General features: G+C 39.7%; 1 protein-coding gene and 1 pseudogene across 1 annotated transcript in view; both read right to left on the bottom strand.

The window, feature by feature from the left end:
• ODF2L (outer dense fiber of sperm tails 2 like) overlaps window positions 1-14,066 on the bottom strand; it is a 273,656-nt gene that overhangs the window by 43,123 nt on the left and 216,467 nt on the right. The window lies entirely within an intron of this gene.
• Window positions 2,429-3,992, bottom strand: LOC114898374 (annotated as a pseudogene).

Raw genomic sequence — 14,066 nt, 5'->3', positions numbered from 1 at the left:
ACTGGAGGTCCATGTGGTTCCAGTCTGTGCCAAGTGGCTACTCCACCCCCTGATACTTTTAAGCCAGGCTAACACACCCACACGATCCGTAAACTCAAGTTGCAAATGCTAGCAGATGTTCAACAGTCTCTGGGCTCCCGCTCTCACCTCCCTTTTGATGCCGCCTAATTGAGCTCACTCTCATCAGTCCAATTCTGAACCCCTGGCTCTCTCTGTACTTGCCCTGCACCCCAGATTAGGGCTGTTACTGGCATTTCCATGGAGGCTTTCTCCTCTGGCTCCCTGGCGTTTTCTGGCTTAGTCTGAATTTTCTACCTTGGTATCTCTCCTTGTCTCGGATGTGTCAGGGAAAGACACATTTACTTCCTCTCAGACCTAAATCTGGTCTGGAATCTCAGTCCAGGAGGGCAAGCTTTGACTCTCAGAATGTTATGGATGTTAAGGTTGGATGGAGCTGACTTAGATGAAGTGTGGACGGAGGCTCTAGACCAGAAATAGTTTGTAAACATTCTTTCTGCCCTCAGCCTCAGGAGCCTCAGGAGATGCTTGGAATTTAGAAACAGCCCACACCAGAGCACCAGAGCTCCAGTGTGAACAACCTGCCGGGGCAGCCCCATATTCCCACCCACCTCATTCACTTCTTTGTTTTTGTATGTGTTTTTCTTCTCCCTGTAAATTATAAATTCCCATGGGAGTAAGAATCATTTTCAATCCTACCATAGTTTCCTTTTCGTAAAATTCCGAGATCTGTATAAATATGTTAAGCTTCTATAAGGCTCATTGTTCTCGTCTGCTTCTTTTGAATGATATTGAAAAAACCCCAATTCTTTGCCTCTACAGTGACATCACTTCACTGTAAATGGATTCGCCACCATCGTCAAAAGCACTATTGAGGGCTTCCCTGGTGGCGCAGTGGTTGAGAATCTGCCTGCCAATGCAGGGGACACAGGTTCGATCCCTGGTCTGGGAAGATCCCACATGCCGCGGAGCAACTAGGCCCGTGAGCCACAACTACTGAGCCTGCGCGTCTGGAGCCTGTGCTCTGCAACAAGAGAGGCCGCAATAGTGAGAGGCCCGCGCACCGCGATGAAGAGTGGCCCCCGCTTGCCACAACTAGAGAAAGCCCTCGCACAGAAACAAAGACCCAACACAGCAAAAATAAATAAATTAAAAAAAAAAAAAGCACTATTGAATACACTACAGCAACTTCAGCATAGGGTCCCAGGGATGGATCTTGTTTTCCTTCCCCTTCCTAAGCTTCTCTCTTGTCCTTTTAGTAAACGCTGGGAGAACTGAAATTTATCTAACAAAAATTCTTCTCATCAATTATAGCTATTGCTTTGGTGTCATCTCAACAGAGCCAGCAGTCCTTTGGGTTCTCCTTCATTCCTTCTCTCCTTCCCTTTCTCTTCCCATGCCTACCCTTCCTCCAGCTTTCTTTCCCTTCCTACTTGTCCTGTAGTGCTGGTGATATTCCCTTATAGGGGATTGGTTTCAGGAGAATGGTGAAAAAACTGCAATGCTCAAGAGAATCTTGAATCTTAAGTTTCCATTTCTTCTAGACATTTTGCTTCTTCCTCTCCCGAGTCAGTCTGGTCATTTTGTGCTATTTCTGGCAGCTCATATGCTTGGGGAAAAAATGCAATAGGAAGGAGGGAAAACGGAATTTTCTGTTTGTGAAATAGGATAAGGAGGCAAAATCTGGTTAGTTAAGCTGCTGAATAAGACACCAGATCTTGGATGGAACACGTTCTCTTTTAAAACAAATATTGTTAAATATACCAGACATAAAGTTTATAAAACATAATATATAATTTAAAAATTAATGTGCAACCACAAAGGGTATTTCTCTCCTTAAATGATGCTCAGGCTGAAAACTTTACAGCCATCCTTGACTCTTTTCTCACACCCACATCCAATCAATCAGCAAATTCAGTTAACTCTACTGTCAAAAGCAGAGAAACGGACCCCTTTTCTCTACCTCAGCTGTGCCGTCAAGATTCAAGCCACTATCACCTCTCGCCTGATTATTCCAAGAGAAGATCTCCTTGCTTCACCCTTGGCACTCTCTACAATCTACTCTTAACACTACAGCCAGAATGATTCTTTTAGATGACTAAGTCAGAGCCTGCTGTTCTTCAGTTCAAAAACCTGCAATGGCCTCCCATGAGACCTAGCACGGGAGTTAGCAAACCACAGCCTATAAATCAAATCCAGTCACCATCTATTTTTGTAAAGTTTTACTGGAATACAAAAACAACCATGTCCACTCATTACATATTGTCTATGCTACTTTCATGTTACAACAGCAGAGTTGAGTGTTTGCAACTGAGACCCTATGGCCCATAAAGCTTAAAATATTTACTATCTGGTCCTTTACAGAAGAAGTTTGCCAATCTCTGACCTAGCATCTAATAAAGCCCTATAAAGCCCTGCTGACACGTCTCTGACCATATTGCCTATTCTGTTTCAGCTCCAGTGCCCTCCCCATGTCTTCCTGAAGACATCAGACATATTGCCATAGTAAGTCCATTGCACTGGCTAGTCCCTCTGCCTAAAATGTTACTCACCCAGAAAGCCACGTGGCTTACTCTCTCATGCCCTTCAAATCTTGGCTCAAATGTCACCTCAATGAAGCCTCATCTCATTTAATTCTGCAAACCATACGCTCACTCTGCTCTGTCTTAAACTCCCTCACCTTCTTATTTTTTCCATAGAACTTATCACCTTCTAAAACAATAATAATTTAATAATTTATTTCATTCATTTTTTTGTCTTTTCTTGTAGAATATGTTCTCCATAAAGGGCTCTTGTACTCCTACGTGCTTATAGCAGTACCTAGCACATAGCAGGCATTTAGGAAATATTGGTTTAATGAAATGATACTGAAGTAATATAGAACATTACCATGTCTTTGAATCCCTCTTTGTGTCCTTCTATAATCATAGCCCTAACCCACCCTCCTCCCATGTAAATACTCTCTGGATAATTTCTTTTCTTTTTAACGGACCGAGTTATTTACTAAGGTTCCTTGTAAGAAGTTTAGAACACTACTTTGTGATGATAAATTTCATTTGTGAGAGCAAACACAGAGCGGAGGTAGCCCTGGAGCTGAGGAACAGCTTTGATTCTTCGCAGAATTTGTGAGTACACAGCTTTCTGATCAACCTTGCGCTGCTCTGTAATCTTGTATTTCTCTCTCTCTGTGTCGAAGATCTCACCTTCCTGGTGCCTGGGCTTACGCAGCTTCTTCTTCTTGAAGCAAGCGTCAGTGAGATGTTCTGGGATTTTCACACCACTGATAATCAATTTTGGTGGATGCGGCAATGACAAATTTCTGGTGTGCTCTCCGCAGAGGAACTTGATTGAGGGACAGAGGCCCAGTCACAAGTAGCAAGTCACTGCTCAGCTGCTTCAGGAAAATGACCCTCTTGCCTCTGTGGCGCCCAGTGAGGGTGATCAGAACAGTCCCAGGAGTGATGCTAGCGCGCGGTTTTCACACATGCTTACTGAAGGGTTTTCTGCAGTGACTCAACAGCTTTCGAGGCACATCTTCAGTAGGATAATACCTAGGCATTATTTCTTAATCTTTTTTTCTTTTTTTTGCTTTTCTTTATAGTTGGATCGAGGTTTATATATCCCTACAAAATATATTCTGTAAGGTCAGCTTTTTAACTTTATATAAATTGATAAATACTTGTACGTCTCCTTCTGAGACTTCCTTTCTTTTCCCTCAACATTATTTATAACATTCATCCATATTGATGCAAATAGTTATAAGGCACTAATTTTCACTGCTGGATGGTATTCCAGTGTATGAATACACTCCAATTCATCCATCTTTTCTACAGCACATGTATATTTAGGTTGTTTCAGTTTTCCCCCATAAACTACACTGGCAGAACATTCTCATATACATCTTCTACACAGATGTAAGATTTTTCGTAGGGTTCACACTTAGGAATGGAATCACTGGGTAGCAGGGATGTGCATGTTCAACTTTACTGGCTAATGCCAAATTGTTTTCCACAGAATTACACAAATTTATACTTCTACTAGCAGTATAAAAGAGGTCTATAGCTCCACATCCTCAGTAACACCTGGATTTGTCGGGCTTAGCTAGTGGTGGTGTACAATGGTAACTCATTGTGGTTTTAATTTGTATTTCTCTGGTCCCTAAGAAATTGAGAATCTTTTCATATGTTTATGAGCCATGTGTTATCCCTTTTCTGTGAAATACCTGTTTATTATTTTTCCTATTGGGTTGTTTTTCTTTTCCTTACTGAGTCATATGAGCTTTTTCTCAAAAAGCGTTAATTTTCTCAAAGCATTGTATTTGAGGCCAATTCCACTACACAACTTCACGGCACCTAAGGGCAAAACTGTCTTGAAGTTTAACACTACCAATAATGTATAAAGATGATCCTGACTCACCAAGAAAAATTTACACAACACTTGTTGACTAATTAAATGAAAGAATAAATAAATACTCAGTAGGGTCTGTTAAAAGGGCGGTCCTGGTTTAAGTTAGGCAAATAAATAACATATTTTAATTAAATATAGGTAAAATGAAAATAAGGGTGTGTACATAAATTTCTCTGTGGAATTGATCATTTTCTAAAGATGTCCAATAAATGAGGTTGAGTTTCCATACAACAATTGACCTCATAAGCATAATTAGCTAAAGTGTAGTACATGCTACATATACTAATCTTTAGCTTATCTTTTTCATTACATTAGAAAGACTTTTTTCTTTTATAGTTCTGGACAGAAAAAATGATGAAAATTGGCATTAATAAGTAATTTGTGAAGTAATACCCAAATTACATTTTTGGTAATTCTGATGTTCAACAATTCCAATAAAAATCTTTTTAAAAAATTTAAAAAAAAACAAAAAAAGGTCAAGCAATAATTTTAATAAGAAATTTTTTAAAATCTGATAAATAATATACTAGGATGTAATATATAGTACAGAGAATATAACCAATATTTTATAATAATTTTAAATGGAGTATAATCTATGAAAATATCGAATGCTATATTTTATACATGAAACTAATATAATATTGTAAACCAACTCTACTTCAATACAAAAAGAATTAAAACAAATCTGAAAGTGACTTTTGAACTCATGACTTCAGAGCATATTAGTATTATTTAAAGAAAATTATCTTAACTAAGAATAGAAAGATGACTTTCCAGTTTGAAAGGGCCCGCTAACAATAAATGAAAATAGACCTACATTAAAACACGTAATTGTGAAATTTTAAGACATCAGAGTTAAACAGAACATGTTTAAAGTTTACAGTGATTAAAAAATAAATACATAAAACAAAAAAAACCCAGTTCACCTAGAAAGTACTGACAATCAGAAAAGCACCCAATTATAAAAGCAATGGAGTAATGCTTTAAAATTGGGAGAAAAAAACATTTCTGACCTGTATTGGTAATTCTATACCAAATCAAACTATCAATCAAATGTAAGGGTGGAATAAAGACATTTTCAGGTATGCAATATCCAAAAACAAAAGCCATTCTTCCCCTTTTAGAAAACATTACTGGACAATGTGCTTCTACAAAATGAGGGAGTAAAACAAGTAGGAAGAACACATGGAATCCAGGAAATAGAGAACCCATCACCATAGTGACGGTAAGAGTATCCCAGGAAGACGGTGAAAGGAGATTAAGATCCCAGGAATTTGGTTACATAGCAGGCCTGGAGAGCAACTAGCCCAATTTGGAACACAAGGATGCAGGACTTCAAGAGAAATGTCTTCCACAAACTGAGAGATTGCCAGATGTGTTCAAAGGTAGTGAAAGGACACATACTTTTTATAAGCATTTTGGGACGAACTAGTGCTACTAGGAGGAAAACTAAGCAAACAGGAAAGCAATGAAATTATTACCTTTAGGGAAACAAAAAATTTGTGTAAGGAAGGAAATGCAATTGTATGTAATCATATTCATTATCTGACTTAACTGTGAATAACAATGTAAAATTTGAATATCTAACCAACATTTATGATCTATATAAGAAGGATGGAAGAGGAGTGGGGTGTGTGTGTGTCTGTGTGTCTGTGTGTGTCTGTGTGTGTGTGTGTGTATCTATGAAAGGAGTGTTAAATCCTTTTTTCCCACAGTGGGAAATCAATGAATAATGATTAAAATTATACAAATAACCAAGAACTGTAGTGTAAGGATGTTATTTAGATACGTAGAGGTAAATTCCCAAATAAACAGTGAAGAATGCTAAAAGTGGCTGACTGAAATTCGGAGTGGAGGATGCAGAGGGGATGAACATTTCCATTTTATGATTCATAGTTACTAGTTTTTTAAACTTACATGTTCATCTTACATAAAAATAAAAATTTATTCAATATATAAACAAGTAAAATAAAAGAAATATTATGTTATCACCAGTATATATCTCCTTTTAACAGGGGAGTTTCTGGGGCCTGGAAAGAGAAAAGTCCAGGCTTGGAGATAAGATCAGCAGGCAGTGTAAGAGGCTTTTCTCAAGGTTAAACTATTTACTAGAGACACACACACTGCTCAGACCCAATGTGCTGACTCTAGCCCACTTTAGTTTACACTAAAGTTTTCAGAGTATGATTAAATATTCATCTGTAGAATTTTACTCCTTCTTGATGACACTATATAAACATTAGTGAAAATGGGAATACAGTCTCAGAATTAATATTCCTTGAATACCTACTATATGACATCCACTTAACATACCTTACCCAGTTTTATTTTCACAATAATCTGATGAAGTGGTAGTCATCCCCATTTTACAAATGAGGAAGTTGAGGCTTAAGGATAGACTACCTTGCTCAAGGTCACACAGGTAACAAGTTTGGATCTGGGCTTGGAACTCAGATTTGCCTGACTCCAAAGTTTTAAGTCCTCTCAGCTTCTCTTCCTTACATGACTATAAGGGGGCACAATGGAGGTGGTAACAATCGAGGATCAGGTCTTTTACATTGCAAATATGTCCAGTGGGGGGTGTGGCACCATCTGGCCTAGGCTTGTGGGTAGATGGTGAGGGTGCCTTGCCCCTGCCTCTTGTGTAGCTCTACGATAGGATTTATCACATCTATCACAGTTAATCATTTGCACATCTGTCTCTCCAGACTGAAGAGCTTCACCACGACAGGTAGTGAGTACCACCCATCTGTGCAGGCTCAGCACCTGCCATAGAGTCAATGCTCAAGAAATGTGTAGTGAACAAACCTGTTAGTTTCAGGCTAAGACATTAAGAGTATTTCATGTTCTTTCTGGACAAACTTGGCTGTATCTAATTCCCCATCCTTAGTAAGTCCTGATGGTTGATGGTTTAATTAGAAAGCATTAGAGGGGCACTATTAATCAAAATCAATGTTTATAAAATGAAGTAGTCATTTTATAATTTAGTGCATAGTAATCAGCTTCTTTCATTTTTGCCTGAAGTCAGTAGTTTCATAGACCTTCCAATCTGCTCGACCTTCTCAATTTTGAATCACCCAAAGCTAAAAGCTGGAGTGCAATGTTGATCCCACCCTGCCCTTTCCCTCCACATCTATTCAAGCTTGAAGGCTTACTAATTCCACTTCTTTAACCTTCCCTTCTCTCCATTCCCTCAGCCTTAGCTTAGACACGCATATTTCTCTGGGATCAATGCTGTGTCTTTATCCAATCTCCCTTTCCCCAGGTTATCCCCACTCTAAATGAGGGAGAAGTGTAATGGGAGACTGAAGGAGAGCACTTAGTTCTGACTAGAGGCGACTCATGTGAGAGAACCCAGCATAATATGTGGCACATAATGATTCCCAAAACATATTTGACGATGTTTGTTTGTTTGTTTTGTTGGGGGTTGGATCAAGGAGTTAGTCTGGAGGAGGTGAATTTTAAGCAGCCCTTGAAAGAGAAAATTCCTTTGCTTAGATTTATTTTATACGCTGTGATAAAACAGGTGCCATTTACCAAAGGTTAAATTTTGCTTCTTTGCAAAATGAAATCTGTAACCCCTCACCGAATTAAACTGCCATGACCAATACATTTTATCACGTGTAACAAGTATGCTGTATTTTTCTCTGAAACAAACTTTTTCTCATGCCTAACAGTCATAAACCAGGAAGCAGGGGTGTATTTCAGAAGAAAAGTGACACCCCACAATTCAAAGGAAGTGGCTTCTGTTTAAGGAAGTGAACAGTTAGGGGGAAAGTTTCCATGTGGGAGATTGCCACTTGTCCACGCTTCTTTCCTGTGAAACATCAATTCTTCCTGAGTACAAATATTCTGTCCATCCTTTAAAATAGTCCTCATGGTGTTCTCAGTAAGCCTGGGAGCCACAGATGGACACTGAAACCAAGACATCTTTCTAATTATAACAAAGGAAATGATAATTCGTTCTTTCTCCCTCATTCTCATTCACCTTCCCACCAAAAAATTATCATATAAAGGCTTCTGTATCTGGAAGGCTAAAAGAAGTAGGTCTTTGTTTCAATTCATAAAAGGAGAGTGAGGAAGTTAAGAAAGGAAAGTTGAGGTTATGAGCCAGGGTTAGATAAAAGACAAAAATATGTGGTGCTGTGCTGTGGAGGGTATGGGTATTCCTAGGGCTTGGGGGTGTTCCTGAGCTGTGAGCTGTTAGCCAGGCTTGAACCCGGGCTAGGTTATCTCCTTCCTTCTGAATGTCTCTATACTGATATATATCTGGGGTCCCTGCGCGCTCAGAACACAAAGTTATCACCATCAGTAGAATTATACTAGTAGTATGAGCTGTAGTAATAATTAACATTTACCGAGTGCCCACTCTGTGCCAGGCATGATGATCCTATGAAGTAAGTACAGTTATTATCTGCATTTTGCTGTGAGAAAACTGAAGCTCAGAAAGGATAAGTTACTTGGCCAGGGTCACTGAACAATCAGTAGCAGAGCCAGAAGTTGAATCTTCAGGATATCCATTCCCTGCTCCACATGTCCCTTGAATAAAGTGAGTGGACTTGCTGAAAGTTAAACTTGGAAGGAGAAGTTGCCGCTGTTCCTGAGGACTTGACTCTGACTTTGGAAGAATTCTCAGTTTGGATTTCAAAACAACACGCCTGCCGCCATTCTACTGTCTTACACAAAAACAGGTATCGTTGAATGGAGTAACACTCATGCAGGTGGGGTGAGACTGAGTAGAAGTAGGCTCCAGAAGTAGTATCATATTGGAATTTCTAAGCACTTAACTGTATACTGCACAAGAGAGGGGTGTGACACTGGTCAGATCCTAACATGGTTTTGAGAATGAAAGTGGGCTAATGAGGTAGGAGAGTAGAGGGCAGATACAAAAGTCCAGGGCACCAACGCTGAATGAAGAAACGTATCTTTAAGTAATAGAGACAGTTTAACTTTAAAACAGCAGTTCTCCATTTTGGCCTCAAAAGGGAATCAGTTACAGCTCACGCACTTGGGGAGCTATAAAAATGAAGATGCCTGGATCCAGTGGTGTGCTGAAGACAGTGTGTGCTGGCTCACAGGCCGAATGTTAGCACTTCTTTCCAACTCCATGTTCCATGGCATTATGTTTGTGGCTTGAAATGATGGGAGTATTTACATCATGGAAACTGGCAAATACTACAAATCAGGGAGAGCTGTTTGCTAGCACTTACCAGCAGCCACTGCCTGGATCTACCCTCAAGGATTCTGATTTAATTGGCCTGGGGTACAGTCTGGGTATCAGGATTTTAAAAACTAAAACTATGTACAAACATACAACGAAGTACAACTGCTCTAGTCTAAAGCCCAGTACTCAAAGTACAGATTTCAGCACAGGCATCATCTGGGAACTTGTTAGAAATGCAGAACCTCTCCCACCCTACCACCCCTGGACTATTAAATCAGAATCTGTACTTTAACAGCATACGCGTATTAAGAGTATGAGAAGGTCTAAAACATGTGTAACAGGCAGGTGCTTATGGTCCACTGACCTAATCATACAAAAATGAAAAGAGAGAAGTAGAGTGCAGCAAGAAGGAGAGAAAGGCACACTGGTGAGTACAAAGAGGCACAGCCAGCCCACAGAAAAGATGGATTTGGCAGCTATCTGCAAGGCTGGGCTGAGATCCCATGTTTTATTTCTCTGTTCTTATTATCTACAAGTGTACCACTCATGTGACTTTTTACAATATTCCTTGTCAGTCATCATCTTGGAAGAACTGTGAAAAGAGGCAAAAGAAAAATACGTAGCTTAATTAACCAGTACTACAATATATTTCATAGCAGCACCTTTTTAAAGCATTCCTACTAAGCTCAAAAAATCTGATAGGACTGAAGTCCCAACAGATAAAGCTTCAAGGATAAGGCTGGGTGTGCTGGTGATGAAAAATGACTTCACATTGTCTTCACATAGGTTCTAGAGCTCAGATGTTTTTAGCAAGTATCATTTCACACTCAATCAATATTTCTTATTTGGTTTCAGACAGCTGGGCTCTGCTAATGTTGAGCTAATGAAAGCCTAACATGACAGAAGACCTCACTGTAACTTTCTGGGTCTCGCTCATAAGCAGTTTAGTATCAAGATCAAGAAGGTTTTCTTCAGTGAAAAGGTTTAGAAATGCTTCAACTTATATCCAATGAAATGTTGAAAACTCAATGTTAAAAAGAATGATACAGGGCTTCCCTGGTGGCGCAGTGGTTGAGAGTCCGCCTGCCGATGGAGGGGACATGGGTTCATGTCCCGGTCCGGGAAGATCACACATGCCGTGGAGCAGCTAGGCCCGTGAGCCATGGCCTCTGAGCCTGCGCGTCCGGAGCCTGTGCTCCGCAGAGGGAGAGGCCACGATAGTGAGAGGCCCCCGTACCGCAAAACAAAACAAACAAACAAAAACAGAATGATAGAATCATAAGTCTGGGAGAGACCTTAGAATTCCAACCTGAATCATCACTGAATCACCAAAAGGTTTTCCTCAAGGAACATGCAAATAATTTCCTGATTCTTTTGTCATCTTTCACAGGATGCCAGACAGGAAAGTCTTCATCATTTATTCACACTACAAACCTTTACTGAGGACGTGCTATGTGCAGGCACTGAACTGGATACGTGGAATCCAAAGATGAATGAGATATGTCTCACTTTTACTGTTCATGGATGATTTAAAGAACATACTGCTGCAACCATCTACTTCCTGAACTGCCTTAGTAGGCCCACCAAAACTCTCAAGACAGAATCAGAAATCTGAAACTATTTCTTACTGGGAAAAGACTGTGTGATTGGACCAGAATTTCTAGTGGCTGCTTAGTTAAAGAATTGTATCATGTTAGTAGAAGAGAAAAAATATTTTCAACAAAGTGGAATGAATGAATACATGAAGATATAATGACTCTGGACTATTTCAACAGAAACATTTTTAATTGGTTGGCCAAGTGCGGCACTATTGACCTCTTAATCTGTATGTTGGCATTTTCTGATTGGAAAATATAATTCCACTTGCCTGACTTTTTTATCCTGAGACAAATTCTTCTTAGCATGAAACAGCTTACAGGACAACCAGAGGTATGTGATGGACAGGAATCCATATGTGCAAGTTCTATGTGCAAGTTCTTCTACCAGACAGGATTGGAGGCAAAAGAGTAAACCAACCAGCAAACAAGCAGGTTCTTATTTCCAACATGAAAAAATAAGTAACATTCTAGTTTGTCATTGTAGTCCTATCAGATGAGCGGCATTTAGAAGTCAGCAGCTTTCTACATGAACACATTGCAAACGCTGCACTGATCTGTGCCATCAGCTATTTGACTTGAGAACATGCCCTTAAAAGTTAAAAAGAGGGCTTCCCTGGTGGCACAGTGGTTGAGAGTCCGCCTGCCGATGCAGGGGACACGGGTTTGTGCCCCGGTCCGGGAAGATCCCACATGCCACGGAGCGGCTGGGCCCGTGGGCCATGGCTGCTGAGCCTGCGCGTCCGGAGCCTGTGCTCCGCCACGGGAGAGGCCACAACAGTGAGAGGCCCGCGTACCGAAAAAAAAAAAAAAAAAAAAAGTTAAAAACACATCAGTCCTCTAAGAGTTTTCTATTTGTTTGCTCTCTATAAAGTCCATAATTGTATTCTCCCTCTAGTGACCTCAACCACGTTTCTTAGGTCATTTAAGAAGTTAAAGTCTGAGATCCCTTTGTTAAAAATTGGAAAGTCAGCATTCTTAGGAAGACAAAAATGAGTGGGCCAACTAGCTCCCTCTTCTTATTTGCACAATTCAGTAATAAAAACAAAAGAAAAACACACATTTTTTTTTCATATGTAACCTCATATGAAAAAAGACTGTAGATTCCTAAGCTGTTGGCAACAAAATGTGAAACTGTCTGTGAGCCAGTCCACATGTACCTCGCCTGAATCATGTCAAATCATATTCTTCTCCCCTTGGAGCAGAGGCCCTAATTGGCCTGAAGTCTGGCTTGGCAAGCAGAGTGGACTTGTTGTAGACTCCAGCTGTCTGATAAACAGATGACAAGATAAAACATTCCTTTCACTAGAGTCCTTCACTAACTAGCACAGGGTAGAAAATCAAAGGCCCCATCGAACTGGGCTCTGTATCTGTGCAATCTTGATAAAAGGCAACAAGGAGAAATATTCTTCACTTTTAGCAAATCTGTGATGTAAACTTCTAATTCTTTTTGCTTACAACCACGATGAGTTATAGACATGTTGAATAATAAAGTATCTCAAAGTGCTTGAAACTTTCATCTCGAAATTGAGAACACTGATTTGTTTTTTCCTTAGAGGTATATACAGAAACAGTCAGAAATGAGATTAATTCACTGATAGTGAATTATTATTACCAAGCTGTTACTATTTTTTTTACTAAGTTTTACATTCTGCAAGGCATGCTTGCATCCATTAACTCTCTTAATTTTCGCAAACCTGTCAAGTCTGTGGCAGTGGGACATAGGTAATGGATTTGTTTGAACTCTGCTACGGAACTGACCAGATGAGTGACCTGGGACAAGACACTTAATTGGGCCAAAGGCTTTATCTTTATCTTTATCATGACATGTGGGTTAATAAAATTTACCTCACAGGAATGCTGTGAGGATTCAATGAGATAATCTTTGCTAAGCTACCTTGTGAGTATTAAATAAGACAATTACATAAAGCTCTCAGCACAGTGCCTGTCATATGGCGCATGCTCATTAAATGGTAATTCTTCTTCTTATTAGACTGGGTAGGGTAGATGACTACATTCGGAAGGTTAAATGAATGCCCAAGGCACATAATCAGTTGTTCCAAGCACCAGGGACTAGACCCTAGGCTTTCTGCCTCCTATCCCTGTATACTTCGTCTGTGCACATGGATTTTTTTCTCCATGCAAATGGTACTATATTAGATATAGCAAGGGATGAATACATATGTTAAAGAACACAGTCCAGACTTCTACTTCAAGGCAAGATGAAGTCACAGGTATTAGATTTACTCACCTGTCTGAAACAACCAGAAATCCAACAGAATGCATAGAACAAACATTTCAAGACACAGGTATCAGCAATGAAGAATAGTGGTCTCTGACAGATGGGAAGAAAAAAAAGGTGAGCCCTACAATTATTCCAGCTTTAAACTCTGAGAGTTACCAGGGTGTGATACAGAGAGGGAAAGGAGATACAGGGAGGAAAGGGTTCCAGGAGGCACCCAAAGGACATCCTGAGTTAAGGAGATGTAGCTAAGAGCCAGGGGCGATCAAGGCAGTGAGAATTCATAGGACAAAGTACTATAGAGGAGACAGCTGTACAGAGAGAAACTGGAAATCTGCAGAGGTTTCTCCTTGAGTATTCAGTGGAATACTTATCAGTGCACGTGTGTAAAGAAATCAATAACAGAAAGATATCTGGAAAATCCCCAAATATCTGGAAACTAAGTAACATACTTCAAAATAAAGTAGGGGTTAAATAACTCAAAAAAGATATTAGAAAATATTCTGAACTGAATGAAAATGGAAACACAACATATCAGAATTTGTAGGATGCTGTTAAAGCAGTACTAAGGGAGAAATTTACAGTATTAAATGTTTACATTCGAAAAGAAGAACAGTCTCAAATCAATGACCTCAGCTTC

The sequence above is a fragment of the Monodon monoceros genome, unplaced genomic scaffold (assembly GCF_005190385.1).
Source record: "Monodon monoceros isolate NGI ecotype Baffin Bay Population unplaced genomic scaffold, NGI_Narwhal_1 Super_Scaffold_18, whole genome shotgun sequence".
NCBI lineage: Eukaryota > Metazoa > Chordata > Mammalia > Artiodactyla > Monodontidae > Monodon > Monodon monoceros.
This window is presented reverse-complemented; position numbering and strand designations above follow the sequence as displayed.